General features: G+C 45.5%; 1 protein-coding gene across 1 annotated transcript in view; it reads right to left on the bottom strand.

The window, feature by feature from the left end:
• Positions 1-15554, bottom strand: part of STRBP (spermatid perinuclear RNA binding protein) — a 48024-nt gene extending 32470 nt beyond the window's left edge. Inside the window, exon 1 of the mRNA XM_058818086.1 lies at positions 15482-15554. The gene's annotated coding sequence lies outside the window, so the exon portion shown is untranslated. The remainder of the gene's footprint in view (positions 1-15481) is intronic.
• Between the last annotated feature and the right edge of the window lie 283 nt (positions 15555-15837).

Here is a 15837-nt window from a genome sequence, read left to right as displayed (position 1 = left end):
GACTCCCAGAGACTCCCCAGATCCCTGGATTTGTCAGCACTGCCTTTACCTGCTCAGCTTCCACTGGTCCAGAAACCACCCCAGGAAACAGGCACGGTGTTGAGGAGATTCAGAACAGGGACATTCCTTCCCCAGCACCCTTCAGCTTCACTGAAATAGCTGCAGTGCCCCAGTTTCCTTGCTGCTGTGATTCATATCCCATAGAATATGGGATTCTGCAGGTGGACCCTAGCTGCAGCCCAGCAGCCAGCATGGGGGAACTGCTGCCAAGGAGGCAAAGGCACACTCATGGAAAGGGCTGGAAAGCATGGCATTCCTTCTGTGTTGGCAATAAATAAAATACCATTGCCACAAAAAGAAAGAGGCTGGAGCCCAAACTGTCCTACAGTAGAACTGGATCTGCTTGTATTGGTGGTTTGCACTTTTCGTCAGTTCCATGAGGCAACAGCCAAACACTTTGGCTCTGCTGTCTGTCCCCTGCTCTGCTGCCCAGGATAATGCATATCCTGGGAATTAGTCAGAGGAAGGAGAAAAGCAACATGGACTCTAAAGCTCTGCCTATAAACAAAGCAAATTTAGTAATTCTACAAATAACACAATGCAATGCATGTTTGAGAGTTGTGTTTTCCCAGTGTTTACATGAAGTGTCAAAGCATTAAGAAGTTTTTAAGAATAAATGTTCTCCTTCTGACTAAAATTTCAGTAACCCCCAACGGGCAAGTTTAAGGAAGTTTCTCCCCAGAATTCCTTCCCTGATGTCAATTATAGAGACCCTGTGTTTGCAGTGTTGCAAACCCCCTTGGTTTGCCTTTCAGCCAGTTTAAACATTCATGACTCTACTCTGAAATGCATTTTCTAGTATGTCAGTCTTGCTGCCTCAGTGACTTTTTTTTTTTTTTTTTTTTTTTTAATTAAAGAGAGAAGATTTAAAAGGATTTGGAATGGAAGATCACTAGACTCTGTGAGTATTGTGTAAAAAGCTCTTGTGCTCCCAGCCAGTGCACATCCTCCATCAGACTTTTCCCATGTTTTAGTTCCACTCTGACTCCTGAACAAGTTCAGGATAATTTTTTACTTCCTGACTAATTGGCTGTTTTGTCAAAGAACACATTGTCAAAGTTTCTCGGTTACTAAAACCTTAAGGTTTTAAGTATTTTCTCTTGCCATCTCTTGCCCATCCAATCACATTATTTTAAGTTTGACTCAATGTCACAACATGCAATGCCACAGAAAGGTCTGAAACGCAATTTGTAACACAAATCTTGGGCTGTTTAGGGAACAAATTTGGCTCTTTTGAAACCCTTGAGAACTCAGCACCCGTTCAACAGAGCACTGGGCTTTGTCACTGAGGAACTGTACCCTGGTATCCATTTTCAGCCTCAGAACACAATTAGTTGCTTCAAATGCATTATAATCCTACCAAAAGATTTGAATTAGGTTACTTAGGCATGAAAGCTAGCAACAATATCCATCAAAGTAAAACACCACACCAGCCTGAGATGGCAGAGAAGAACTGTCATTTGTGACCCAAGTCCACCATGGGCCTTGGACAAGATCTTGGAGTAGGAAGTCTCAGCTTGGCTACAAGAAAGAAAAAGACCCACAAACATATTTAGAGATGTACAGAATTAGTAAATAAAAACAAAAGTCCTATTTCCCTGGAAAACCATGAGTCTAAAAATATTTTAGATGGGCTCAGTCCAGCATCCTCTTGCCTCAGCAGACCTCCACTGCACGCATGTGCTGTCAGCTCTGCCAACTTCACTTGCAGAACTCATCTATTATTCCCCTCTCCAGTTCACATGGCACAGTACAGCCATGGAAATGAAAAGAAGGATGACTTTAGCAGGGACCATCACTGGTGAAATGCTCAGTTTGTAGACCACAAGCTAGGTTACAAAATTAATTTCTCAGCCTAAGTTCTGTATATTAGTATTATCCTTAGGAACATCCCGAGATAAGTAATGAATTCCACAGACTTTTTTTGTTTGCTAATTTTTAATAGGCCATTGAAATTTAAAAAAAAGAAAAAAGTTAAATTAGGTGTCTAATACTGTATTCTCCAGTATCTTTGGAGAACAGAACTGTGCTAAGTAATTGATCTCAAACTTGAGAAGCTACAGTTAATCTTTTTTTAACTTTTGAAATTCAAATAAATTCTGGGGGGAGAAAAAGGAGCTCCCAGGATAAACACACCAATCCCAGGTGGATGATGTTTTTAAACCACAGACACAACTCAGCTGGTTTGGCCTCTTCCTTTACATTTCCTACAGGGCTATGAATTAGTTTAATTTCTCTTTATAGATAGTGATGTCATCTCCATCATGCCACTCACAAGATCACTAAAGACACTTCCAGCTCTTCATTTGCTAAAGAAACTTCCTCAGCCTTTGCATTCTCCACCAGACAACACACGCTGTCCTCCCACCAGCATCAAGCAACCAATCTCTGAGCAGCAAAACAGGATCAACATCTTGGGAGGCACCACACTTGCCAGGAGCTCCAGGAAGCCCCTTGGGCAGGGCAGTGACCCCATGGGCAGGGCAGGGACCCCATGGGCAGGGCAGTTGCCCCCAGCCAGGCTGGCACACACACCAGGATGTGGCACAGCTGCTGCAGCTCCTCGAGCAGGGGCAAACCCCACTTTCGCTGGGAGAGCAAACAGCCTGACCAATTGATACCAGCATTCCAAGTGCTCTCAGCCTTGCAGGGACATCAGCTCTCAACAACAGACCACTCTCTCCCCAAAGCTCCTTTCATACACTAGAGCTGCTAAAAGTAACACTTGGAATTAGTGTCCAGGGAAAGACTAGAGAAAAACAATCACAGTTAGTTTATTTTGGGCCATTAGCTGCAATTTGTGTCTGGCCACTTCAGTTCCCCCAACAACAGAAAACCTGCTGTGCCTAAATGCAACACTGATGGGGTTTATTTTATTTCTCAAAAGGAGTTGCACTTGGGAAGCCACAACCTGTCAGGGTAGGAGAGCACACGGTTCCGGATGCAGAGGCAGGATCAAAAGCAGGATTAGAAACCAGCTGCCACAGACTGAGGGTGTTCTCCTCAGGTGGGCAGAGAAACAGAAACCCTTTCATCCTCAGTCCAGATTAGAGTGTAAATGTTTTTATTGCCTGCTTAGCCACCTGTGGAAATCTGTGTCCATGTCAACACCATCATTATACTGAACTCTGCTCTTGTCAGCACAAAAAACCTGCCTGGTTTTCAGTCCAAAACTACACTTTTAGGGATATAAGAATGTGAGATTATAATGCCATCAATCTATCCTATTCCACAGTTAAACAGAATTCAACTCTATAACCTGATGCTTCTGTGTTAGTGAAAATAATCTTTTTTTAAAAAAACCAAAAACATAAATACTTTGTGCACTGAAAGAGCACTTGGTTCTGCTGGTTTATGAGGTCTTCACTTTGCACAGCTCCTCTGTGGCGGAAACAAAAGTCCTTGTATTGGGCTTTCTCAGTGATATTTGCAAACTCCTACACTTGCTGTAACAGGGTGTTCAGAAACAGTTCTTACTGGCCTGGGAAAGTCAGGTCATTATTTATTAACTGCAGAAATACATTGAAGAAAACAATAACAAGGTAAAAGAACATTCTTGCAAAGGCTTGTTGCTTGTTTTGACATAAACAGAAAGTAATTAAACCTAGCTAACTCCTTTCCACTGAGCATTTTGCTCCAAAGCATTTATAATTCACACCCTGCAGGACCAGGAACACAGCAGCAGAACCACCAGTGCAACACTGTCAACAGAAGGAAAGGCTGTCCCTGAAATTCAGTGGACAAATACTACCAGGCAATTTCATGCTTTACCAACACAAAATCCAGAAGTTAAATTTAGAAGCATGATTTCTGCAGACATTCAGATGTTTCTGTTCTAAATTTTCCAGAAATTGCAAATTAAAACTTGGCAGACCTTAAAGTAACCCAGCACGTGTCTTGTGCAATCCAAATCATGGCCAGTCCTAGTACTCTGCAAAACTGTTAGGAAAAAAACCCCATGCCTCTCACCACATGGATTCAGACAAATGACAGAGACATTCAGTTTATCTCTGTGCTAAGAACAAAACTTAGGCACTGTTTTTTCCTCTTGGAATATTGCCACGAGAGTTAAAAGCTAACAGAGGAACCAACATTCTGCCCACTGAAGGATAAGCACAGTTTGGTGAATAACACCACTTACAGAGCTGCAGTCCAACTGGTTGTGGACAATTTTTCCCATTTAGCATGGGGAGAATATACTGCATTTCTAGACTGATCTCATTCCTGAATATTGCAGTGAGATATCAAAACATGCAGGTGTCACCAAGGTGCTTTGTGGAACTGTCAAACCCTGCAAAGTTTCTGCAGCGACTCAAGAGATAAAGCTTGTTTTTCAACTCCACAAAGAGTAAATTGAATAAAACACCTCAGAGGTAACAAACCAAAGAAATCTTGGAAATTACTTCTCTGTCTGACAGAAACCAGACAGGACTGCCCACCCTCCTCTTGCTAACCTGGGGGAGATGGCAACCTCCATGCTGGACTTTAAAGGAGACTGAAAAAATATTACGCAGTCTTTTCTATTTTGATTGCAGTTACCAAGTTTCACTGTACTTCTATTAGCAAAAAAGCCAAAATCAGATCTTAAATACTCAAGAATTTCACAACTCTTCAAACATCACTTCTCTCATTGCTGTGATAGGTGTAAATGTTGTGTTGTTTGCATGGGGAAGAGACCCCACTGCCCAAAAATTCAAGTGACTTGCCCAGGGCCACAGTAACTCAGTGGTAGCATTGGAACAGTGTGAGTTTTTCATTTACAACACACACCAAACATGGAGCATCCTCTTCCTTTTCTAGCATTCCCTTTCTAGCATTCCTTGGGCTTCACTAGTTTAATTTGACCAGACACTGCATTCCTGGCTGCTTTTGCTATTCAGTCTCTCTTGCAGGATCCTGGGTTCCTCACAGGTCAGCTTGGCAAACTGTCCCAGGAAACGCTTGACAACAATTACCTGTCCATTCAGGAGAGTCAAATTAGCAATTCAATACCTGAATATGGTATGATTAAACTCAGGAATCTAATTCACAGTGTGTCCTACTTTCAGGCATCAAATTTTTTGAGCACTGTGCTCTTTTGAAAGTCAAACTGACGAGGACTCAGGAACCTTGTGTCTTTTCCAAAAGAGCCCAGTGGAGCCCCTCTTTTGTCAGGTAGCAGGACACACACAGTCTGTTCTCAGGAAGAACAAGCCAAAAAACAAGAACATTTCAGAACACTATGAAGGGGCCTGAGCCATTGTGCAAGACAAGGGGAAGCTTTGCAGGCAGCTCCTCAGCACTGAGCACTCTGCACAGCACATTCTAGCACATCCTTGGCTTAGAAGAAAGGACCCAAAGGCACTCTTTGCCACTTGCTTTTTCTAAAGCTCCAAATGACAGAAGAGCAGGCTGTGGAGGAGAAGGGAGTTTCTTCTCTCTCTCAACAAAACAACAAAATAACCAGTCAAAACCCAGCTTTCACATTAGATACTGAGTGACCATCTAAAACACCCAAAATCAGATGTAAAGGATGGAGAGGGTCTGAGAGCATCTTCTTACAAACCAGGAAAACCACTGGAACCCCCAGCTGAGCAGGAGTGCATGGCTTCCCCTGCCTGCACCCAAACCAGACCCCTTTGGACTGCTCCACATTGAGCTCCAGCCATCCAACAGCAGTTTTTAACTCCTGTAGTTATTTCAGGATGGCTACTTTGATCTTTTCAGGAGATATTTCAAACTTTGTTAGAATATTATCAGCTACATCGATCACCTAGTCCAGCTGTAACAAGAGGAGCACAAATAATGAAAGCAGAGCAAGGGAAAGAAAGGAGAGGGGAAGTACAGTAAATGCTGAACTCCTCAGCTCTCTGCCAAAATTCAGTCTTCTATAGACTGTGCATGAGACTTGCTACTGTGCTGTGTGATGAGGGCAAAGAGAACTCATTGAGACAAGGTGCACCTGCTAAAACTGGCACTAAAACCAGGCAGCTACTGCAAATCAGTGGTCCCAGCACCAGCAGAAAGCAAGTCTTTGTTCTTCTGGCACAAGAGGACTCCTTTACTGCGAGTACCACATACAGATCAAACATTTATAAGCAAGAGAAAAGCTAGCCAAGGGATTTGTATTAAAATAAAGATTGCAGATCGCAGTGTGAAAGAAACAGGGAACGTACCAGTGAGTCCCATGCTCAGCCCAGCTCTCCCTGAGCAGTCCTTCCTCTGAAGGAGAGCTGCAAGGAGACAGCCTGAGCCAACAGTTTCTACAGCAACTGCAGAAGCACCAGTTCAATGATATTCAAACCCTGCAGTAACTGCAGAAGCATCCGTAAATGGATACTCCAGAAGAAATATTTGACAGCTTCTCCTGGACTCCCTCTGCCTCCCTGGGCAATCCATTGATCCCAATCAGCTCAGCCCAACTGAGGAGTTGCCCATTTCTCTGCAAATGCTTCTGAATCCTCTTTACCCTTAACAGTCTTGCAGCACACTTGCTCCCCTTCAAAACTTCATGGAACAGCCACCAGAGAAAGTTTTGTAGACAGTGCTGGAAGGATGAGTGTCCTCATCCTGCAAGGGAGAGACCAGTGCATCCTCATGTGGTGCTGCTGCAACTCCTCACAGAGGCTGGAATGCTGTTATGACAGTGGCACAGGGCTGCTGCTGCACCACTAAAAGCACACTTGGAAGCATCTCAAGAGGAACCAAAACAGAGGCCAGTTACCACCCAACTGCACAGAAAGAGCAGATCCATTTATAACGTGGCTATTTTAACACCAATCTAGAGACCATATTAAGGAACACTAAATATTTCACCTATACACTTGGTAAGTTCTAAGAATTGTAATTTACTGAAGGATGTTTAGGGCAGGACATCTCTTATTCCCCTTCTAAGAATCTGCTGTAATAAATCACAGCACCTCAACAGTCACAGCTTCATCACTTCCATATTGCAGGAGGTTTTCCATAACTGAAACTTGGCATGAAGCTCAGGCTCCTGACCCGCAGCAAAAAGTTAAACAAAATTGCTCGTTTGTTTTTAAAAGGGTCAGGAGGTTTCCAGTTTCAGGCTCCTCAGTGTTTGGGGTGGAAGGGAACAGTATCTACAGTCACAACTCAGGGACATTCAGTATTCAACCCCTCTGCAAATAATGGGCTTGATCAGAGACCTGTCCAAGATGCACTTTGTAAGCTGCTCTCTTCTGTTAGTTTATTACATAAGGCCACATCCACAAAACCACATTTTTGGTCAAGAGATCACTACTTAGATAGTGCTGACTCCCAACTACCTGCTTTAAAAAATATCCTTCATCTCCTGAGCTAACAAAAGGAAAATTACTGAATTCCCTGAAAGATAAAGCAGACCATATGAATATATTCAGTGTAAAAGACAATCTCATTCCCACACTAATGGTAGGAGAAAAGAAACATGAAAGCAAAAATATTTTGGCTTTATATTCATGCCTTTTATCATGATTTATCCAAACAACACAATCATTGTGACGGTTGTTATTTCTAAAATATGAAGAACTATGAAATCTTAAGTGGAAAAGCATTTTATAAGTTACTAAAGTATAAGCATGCAAAGATGACTTCTGGATCAAATACATTCCTTAGCAGGCCAGTTTTGAAGGAATAAAAACTGCCGTTCCAGACAACCAATTTTAAACACAAACTAAAATTTTAGAAGTTATTTATTTAGCAACTATGAACAGTGTCAGGTTCCACAAAATTTGCTAAGACTGAAAATTCAACTAAATTTTTAAAATTGTTGAAAACTCCCCAGTTACAGGAGGTTCTTATGTGCCTCCAAGGTGGGAGTCATGATTCTTTTCTCTTACACAAATTTAGACAACTGTGTTCTCTCTTCAGCCTTCTGGCCATCTGTAGAGATGAGGAGGTGTGTACAGATGTGGGCTCAGAGCAGAACAAGCTACTTCTCTGAGCTCATATTTTTGGCAGTCACCAATTTCACCCTCACCCACCAGAAGCAAAGAAGTTATCAGTTTTGTCTCCCTGCCCTTTTCCCAGTATTTGCCTTTCTTCCTGGCTTTTCTAGAGCACCTGTCACCATATTTACCAGAGTACATTTATTAGTGATTTAATTTAAAATAACAGTTTTTGTGAGACAGGAAAGCATTTCAGATCTTTATAGGGGGAGCTTCAGACACGAAGAAACGAAATTGTGTGGTAAGTCTGCAGCAGAACCTGAAAAGAGGCCAAATGCTGCCCTAATCAATACTTGCAGGTTAACTGCCAGACATTCTTCACTGGAACACAGTGTTGCTCAGTGCCTGCTGTTGAATAGTTTTACCCATTTCCAGTTTTGGAAGCAGTGCTCCCAGTTCTCCTACGCCCCATCCCCGCGTACCACACTGCAGTTCAGCCCCGGTGATGCTCTTTAAAGTCACCCAAATGGCACAGCTGAGCACTTTAAAGGAACAGATTAAGTCTCTGCATGATTGAAGACTTGGAGAGCACGACTGGGTAACCAAAGAAGCCCTAATCTGTTTGCCAAGTCCAATTACCTAGCCATCAAATCAAGAGATCATGAAGCATTAGGACACGGAGTAACTGCTCACCAAACAGTTTTAGCTCTTTGAAAAGATGACACTCACTGAGAGCCTATGACATGGAAAAGGCATCCTTCAAAGCACAGGTGGGGAGAAATCAGTTCTTGGACATTTATGTTTTCCCTTTCTATCTTCTGTTGAGCTACACCAGCTATCAGAGTACAGGGGAAGAGATTGGGACTGGAAGAGCAGTCCCAGTCAGAGAGTAGGAATCCAAATGCTCTGAGTTTCTGTTTCCTTGAAATCCCATCAAGTATGCTACTTACAGCCCCATGTTATCCTACTTAGAGCCCCATGTTTGCTGTTTGTTCCATCATACCACAGCCCTCAGCTTTCCAGTGGCTGTGCCTGTTCTCCAGTACTCCACTCCCTGGAGTCACAGGCTGCACACCTACAGCTTCCCCTTCTACTCCAGAGTCTTCCATTAAAGCAAATCTCCTTGTTTCAGACATACAGCAATCAGGCAGAGCAGAGAAGAAAAAGTAGAAGAGCATCAGGAGTGTCACAGAGCAAACTTAGCCCCTATACCTGGAGAAAAAGAACAAGTTTCCATATGCAAAGAGCTGTCCCTTTCAGCACAGCTGTATCAAAAATAGGAATAAATTACTAATCTATCTCCTTGTCTTCGTACTGGAAAATGGCTGTCTTCAGCCAGCCCCAGCATCAGTCACACCTGTCAGAACATCACACAGCTTCCTCAGCTGGGAAAACCAGCCACACAGGTTGGGCCGCTGCCACCGCGGCCAGGGAAGGAACAGCACACGAATGGCTGTCATGTGCATTCAGCTTCAAAATGATCAAACCTTAGCACACGTTAGTGAGCACTTCCACATCACTGCTGTGATCTGTTTCATGGTTAACAGAGACACCTCCAGCCAGTCCCACAGACCTTCCCTACACAAGGTGCCGCCACTGGACCCTTGATGATCATGCTCCTGCTCTGTCAGAAATGCAGCACCAGCTGACTGCCATGGGGCAGCTAACTCAAATGCTTTTTATTTTCTTTGTTAATACAAGTTTCAATTTGTTTGTTGAATGGATCTATTCATACTCTCCCACATCATGTGTTTGGTCCAACTGGTCAGTGTCTTGCTAAGCAGGCTGTAAAAAGACCTTGTCAATCAAACACCTTTACTCAGGTATATACCAGCTGGCAAGTTTAAAACATCACCTATTTCAACAATGGCAGCTAAATTCAGTGGAGTGCAGCTTTTTTCCTTGCTGAATTTCAGTTTCTTTAGTGAGCAAGATACCACATTTATGATTTCATGTTAGTTCATGTTATGAAGAAAGATACCATGTTTATGGAGAGGGCTAAATTGGGACCCAGCTTTGGTTGCTACATCCTAAAAAAAAAAAAAAAGCAGGCCTGCAACAAGTGAAAAAAACTTTATGCCTCCTTCAAGATCAACCATGACTTGCCACAAGCCTGTTATGGGACCTACCCCCTGCAAAACAGCGACAAAAAAGGATGCATTAATTTCACAATATCAGGGGAACTATGGTAAACAATTTTTTGGCAAAATCTTGCTAGAAGGAATCAGCTGCTGTGTGCCCAAAAACCCATGCCACAGCTGAGGCCTCCTCAGGCTCTCGAGGGAGAGTTTGAGTTTTGCCAAAGCTCATTTCTGGAAGCACAACGAGCTGCACAGAGGTTGTGGGGCCGTGCTGGCCTTTCCACAAGGCAGATCCCGCCAGCTGAGAGCTGGCATTAGGGAACATTTGCTTTAGGGTCATCATCACTGAGCCCAACAGCTCCAGAGGAACATTCCCCCATGGAACATCATCCCCCTGTCTCAGGGAACACCAAAGACTCTTGAGGGCCCAACACTTTAAGACGCTGTGCCAACACTCCAATCTGCTGTGCTGCAAGTAAAACAAGAAATGTGTTCAAAGTGTCTTCCCCCACAAGAATCAGAGGAAAAAGAGAAAAGTACAAGGTCCTAAACTCAGCCTGCCCTCTTCTGCTCCTACCAGGGGGCAATTTCTGTGGGGCAACATCCATTTCTCACCATTGAGTTCATTTACTGCCAAGCCAAATGCCAAGGTCTGCTTTAAAATCTAAATGAATTCTGGTTCATAATATTTCTTAAAGTTTGTGACATCTCACAGCTACCCACGAGTAAGAGTGTTTTTCCCAACCAGATACTCAAACATAAAATTTTTCAATAAAGACAATTTAAACTAAATGCACAAAAAGAACAAGAAGCAGCAAAATTTAATTTACTGGCATAGCCATACACACCCCAATTTTATTTTCTTTTTAAGCATACAATTAAGGGTAATTTAATTCCCCTGTGTAGGCATTACATGAAAGAGAAACATTATTGTAAGAAGAGCTCAGTACTGTTGGTACACAAACCTTACGACAGATAAATTAGACCTTAGGAAAACAGCGTATAATTTACATTTTGTTATGTCAATCACCAGGAGCATCTTAGGGCTCTGAAATAGCACACCAAACCACAACATAAGGGAACTAATGTAAATCAACACATGTGGCAGGACCACTCAAGTTTCCACAATCCAAAAGAGCCCTAAAATGGATTTCATAAGATTATTCCTCTTCAACATCCACTTACACCTTTAAGTTTCCAAGAGGTTATGACAATATTTTACTACAGAAGAGTTACAAAGTTTTGCATAGTTATAGAAAAATCAACAACATAAGACCACAAGGGCATAGGGTTTAGTAATTAATCCCTGGTCTTTATCACTGGAGAAGCCAATGGGCAGATGTGCAGGTGGCCCAGAGAAACAGCAGCCTGGCTCAGCTGCACAGCAAAGCCAGCCCTGGGTTAGTCCCACAGTTCTTGGGTTTCAGCAGCAAAGGAGGCACAGAGCAGCCCAGGGCTGTGCTTTACATACCTTCACAAACAGCAGAACAAATGACACACCCTCATTGTGTTCTGGGGCTTCCCCTATAGCCAGCACCTCATCCACATCCTGACACCACACAGGAAATTAGAGAGGTCAGGATGTGGATTGCACAGCAGAGCTAGGAGCACAACACAGCAGACCAACGTGGGGTGGGCTCCAAGAATTCTGTCCCCTCTTATTCCATGATGACCAGAAACATAAGGTAATTTAGCTACTAAATAAATAAAGTCTAAAAGAACCAGAGTGCAAGATGTTTACTTGCTCATATCATTCGTAAGAATTGCTCTGCAGGTTTTTTGTTAAGGAACATGAATTGAGGTTTTCAAAGAAGCTAAATAGGAACACTGTCCCTCTGTGAGCTGACACTGACACGAACTGTGACACTGTTTTCTGTCATCCGTGCTCAGTGAAAAACTTGCACATGAGAAGGAAAAACTACACAAGTGCCAAGAACTGCAGAAGTACAACTGGAAAAAATACTGTTGTTGGCCTTGAAGCTTATATCAATTACTGCTTTTAACAAAAGATAGCAGCAATGCCTTTCAGATAAGGCTTCTCTTTCTAAAAATATCAAGTACAAAATTTCTGTTTGTCAAATCACACCGCAATCACAACAAACATAGTCAAAGTATGGTTTCTACAAAAGGGTGTCTATTTTTCTGTTCTTTAAATCTCTTAACAATTTTTTCACACTGCTTTAAACAGGAATTTTCCTTTTGATTTCCTCACTGCAGCATATTCAGCAGCAAAGCAATCTTCACTTGCCAATTCTGCTGAGCTACAGCACATCCAGGACACCACACCAGCCAAGTGCTCCTCATGTGGCTGCTCAGAAAAGTCCTCGTTCTCCAGCACAGAACAAGGTAAGGCACAGACCCCAAAATGCTGAAGTCTGCTGTTGGCATGGTGAGAGACACCATAAACCTGAACTCCCCAGAGAGGTGCAGACTGACCCTGTGCATCCTCACCTCCCCAGCATTTCCCTCAGATCAGATCAGATCATCCCAGCACCTCCCTCCACCAGCCCCGGGTGTCCCCTCTCGCAGCCCAGTCTGTAAATACACAAACTGCCACAGTTCTGCCCTTTCCACAGTGATACCTGGGCACACTGGCCACTCCAGGCGTACGTCCCTCGCCCCAGGACAGAGTTCCATGCTTTAGCAGACACTTCCCCAAGCATGTTCACGGTGCCTTTTCACACACTCAGAAGCTTGTTAACCAGCCAGAGCCTTTCCCACTCCCCCTTTCAAGCCATGGATATGCTCTTCAAAGAGCTCTATTTACATGCCAGGCTACAAAGCAACGTGGAAAAACTGCAGCTTTTATGATTCTACAGTGAGGTTTTTCACAACATGAAGCAGCTTCTTAGACTACTTTTTTTTACTTCTTTTTTTATTTCCAAACAAGATTTCACTGTTCAAAAAAAAAAATCTCAGTCCACCCACAGGCTTTTGAGGAACATTAACAGAGGGGCTTCAAAAGAAGAGAGCTCTGCGACCTTAAGCATTGCATTCTGAATGAACATCCATGGAAAAGCTGCGCACAAGGCAGAAACAAGAGTCACCAAAACCCACATATCCACACTGTTTAAACTATTTCTCCCATGTTTAGGTCTGTCATGGCTTGCCTTATGCCATCTTCTGTTGTACCTTCCCAATTGCTTACTGTCTTCTCATTTACTTCTGAGCCTTTGTTTTGAAACCAACTGTGTCTGAAATTGCTTCTCAGACAAGCCACAAAGCTGGGTTTGGTCACTTCCTCAGCAACACTGACACCAGTTATCCATGGGGCTCCCCCAGCCCCCAACACACAGGTATTTCTATGTAGAATCTTTCTCCAGTTCCACAAGAAATCCAGTCCTAGTCCATTTCCACCTCGTATTTAGCCTGTCAAGCACACAAAGCTAGAACTGGCACTTTATCAGCATCTTCTCTGTCCAGAGATGAAAAATGCTGCCAACAGTTAGTAGAAACAACGAGTCTGGATTAACAGCCCATGCAAAGAAAGCCCTTTATAAAACCAGGACTAACCAAACCTGCAAGACTAAAGATTCTCTTTGAACCACACATGCCAAAGCAGCACCAGACTGGCACCATCAAAGGTGAGATTCTGAGGAACAGAGCCCCGAAAACATGAAACCCTCACTGTTACCAATGCTACCCTCTCTTCTCCACATCTCTGCCTGCGTTCTACACAACATGGAGCAAAGGAAAATGGTTGGAAAGCTCCAGACAGAAGACACTTCTACATGCCAAGAACTTCCAGAGACAAGTCTAACCTGAAAATGACCAGGAATTTAGCAGAAGCTACAGCCCGCTGCAGTCTGCTGACACAGATTTCTCCTTCCTCTACACTGGCAGGAAATAACCACAGCCCAGCTTGCACACCTTCCATGGAAGAGGTGGGCTCCTTCAATCCTTGGAAAACGCTTCTGCTCTTCAGAGAGAGAACAAGGACCTTGAGCAAACACAGGAGTACAGCAGTGCAGCCTCTCCAGAGACACTGCCCGGCCTTCCTCGCTTCCCATTCCAAAAGTTTTGTTCTAAGGCCTCCCCTCCAAGGAGCCAGCCCTGCTCCGTACTCCTTCCTTCCTTCCTCTCGGCCACCACGGCTGGCTGCTTCCTATAGGTCTCAAAAATGGTTACCATGTCTTTAAAAATCAAAGAAAACTAGATCAAGTTTGCAAATAGTCCTTTCTTCTCCATTCTTTTTAAAGATGCTAACGTATTCTGCATGAATGGAGGAAATTATTTTAATTCTCTGTCTTTACCCTAGAAGGCCAGGCTTCAAATGTCTGCTAGAACACAAGTATTTTAATTTAAGTTAAACAGCCCAGCGATTTTAATTAAGTTACAGTTTCATAAACATTTTTTGGAACTGGACATCTGAAATATGTGATGTTCTGCACAATAATGCCCATTTAAATCTTTCTTTGCTTTAACCACATTCAGCCTTTCTGAGTTGTCACCACAAAGTACAATAAAACTTTTTAAAACTGTTAACAAACTGGAGGACACGGATACAGAAAATAATTAATTCCAATGTATCTTGGACCCCCCACATTACAAATTTTCTCTTCTGCCATACTCTGCACAGGAGCTGCTTGGAATGCTCACTCTCTTCTTTCTGTAAATCACAAGGCAGCATTTTCAGAGCCACGTAAATAAATAATAAGACATTTAGCCAGATAATGCATATTTCCACTTTGACTCAAAACTCAAGTTTTGCTCTACTCAGTGGCAGGCATGTGACTCCCCGGTTATCCCTTCCACACTCTCACTTCCGGAAGGGATAGCGGGTTAATGATTACAAAATCCAGTGCAAAGCAAATACAGAATGAAGGAGGAGGAAAAACCCAAACAAACCGTGGACCATAACACCGATGAGTGTGCTCGGAGCCGGGAGCCTGCCCGGGGCCCGGAGGGCGCTGCACCGACACCGACCGCGCCGGAGCCAACTTCGGGCCGAGCCCCGAGCCCGGCGGGAGCCGCCCAGCGCGCACCTGGCCGGGACCGCCCGGGGACACCGCGAGCAGCGGCCCGGCCCCGCCGCACCTGCGCGCCCCGCGGACAGGTAATGCGGCCGGCGGACAGCTGCGCTTCCCGCGAGCAGTAACGCGGCCGGCGGACAGGTACCGCGGACAGGTGCGCTTCCCGCGAGCAGGTAACGCGGCCGGCGGACAGGTACCGCGGACAGGTGCGCTTCCCGCGAGCAGGTAACGCGGCCGGCGGAGGGGCGGCCCCCGCGCACGGCGCCGCCGAGCCCCGAGCCCCGCACCCCTCCCCGCCGCCCCCGCCCGCGGCCCCGCCGAGCCCCCCCGCCCACCGCGCCCCTCCGCGCGCGCAGCAGCGCCCCCCGCCCCGCGCCGCCCCCCGCGCCGTGTCCTGCCCTTGCCTCCTGCCCGCAGTGCCCGGTGCAGTGGGAGGAGCGGTGCCCCGGGGACGGGCCGCCCGCCGCCCCGACCCCTCCCCGCCGCCCGCCCGCCTCACCCCGCTCGGCGCCGGCCCCGGCGCTGCCCCGCGGCCCCGTCCCGGCTCCGCGGCCCCGTCCGGCTCCTCCGGCTCCGCAGCGCCGAACGGGGCTGCGCACGTGACCGCGCCCCGCGCCCCCATAGGCTGCGGCTGCCGGGCAACGCGCGCCCGCCCCTTCCCTGCACCTGAGAGCGCCCTACGCCAACTGCGTACGGGGTGCCGCGCCGCCCTGCGCCGGCTCCGTAGCGCCGCGGACCCGGCCGTTTCCTGCAGGCCGGCGCAGCCTTACGGAATCGGCGTAGGGCGGCTCGGCCCGCCCCGGCTCTCCACCTGCGGCCGCTGCTCCCCGCGCAGCCCGCGCGGTCCCGCCCGCC

This window comes from Ammospiza caudacuta, chromosome 21 (genome assembly GCF_027887145.1).
Source record: "Ammospiza caudacuta isolate bAmmCau1 chromosome 21, bAmmCau1.pri, whole genome shotgun sequence".
NCBI lineage: Eukaryota > Metazoa > Chordata > Aves > Passeriformes > Passerellidae > Ammospiza > Ammospiza caudacuta.
The sequence above is the reverse complement of the archived record's forward strand: the minus strand, read 5'-3'. Positions and strand labels throughout refer to the sequence as shown.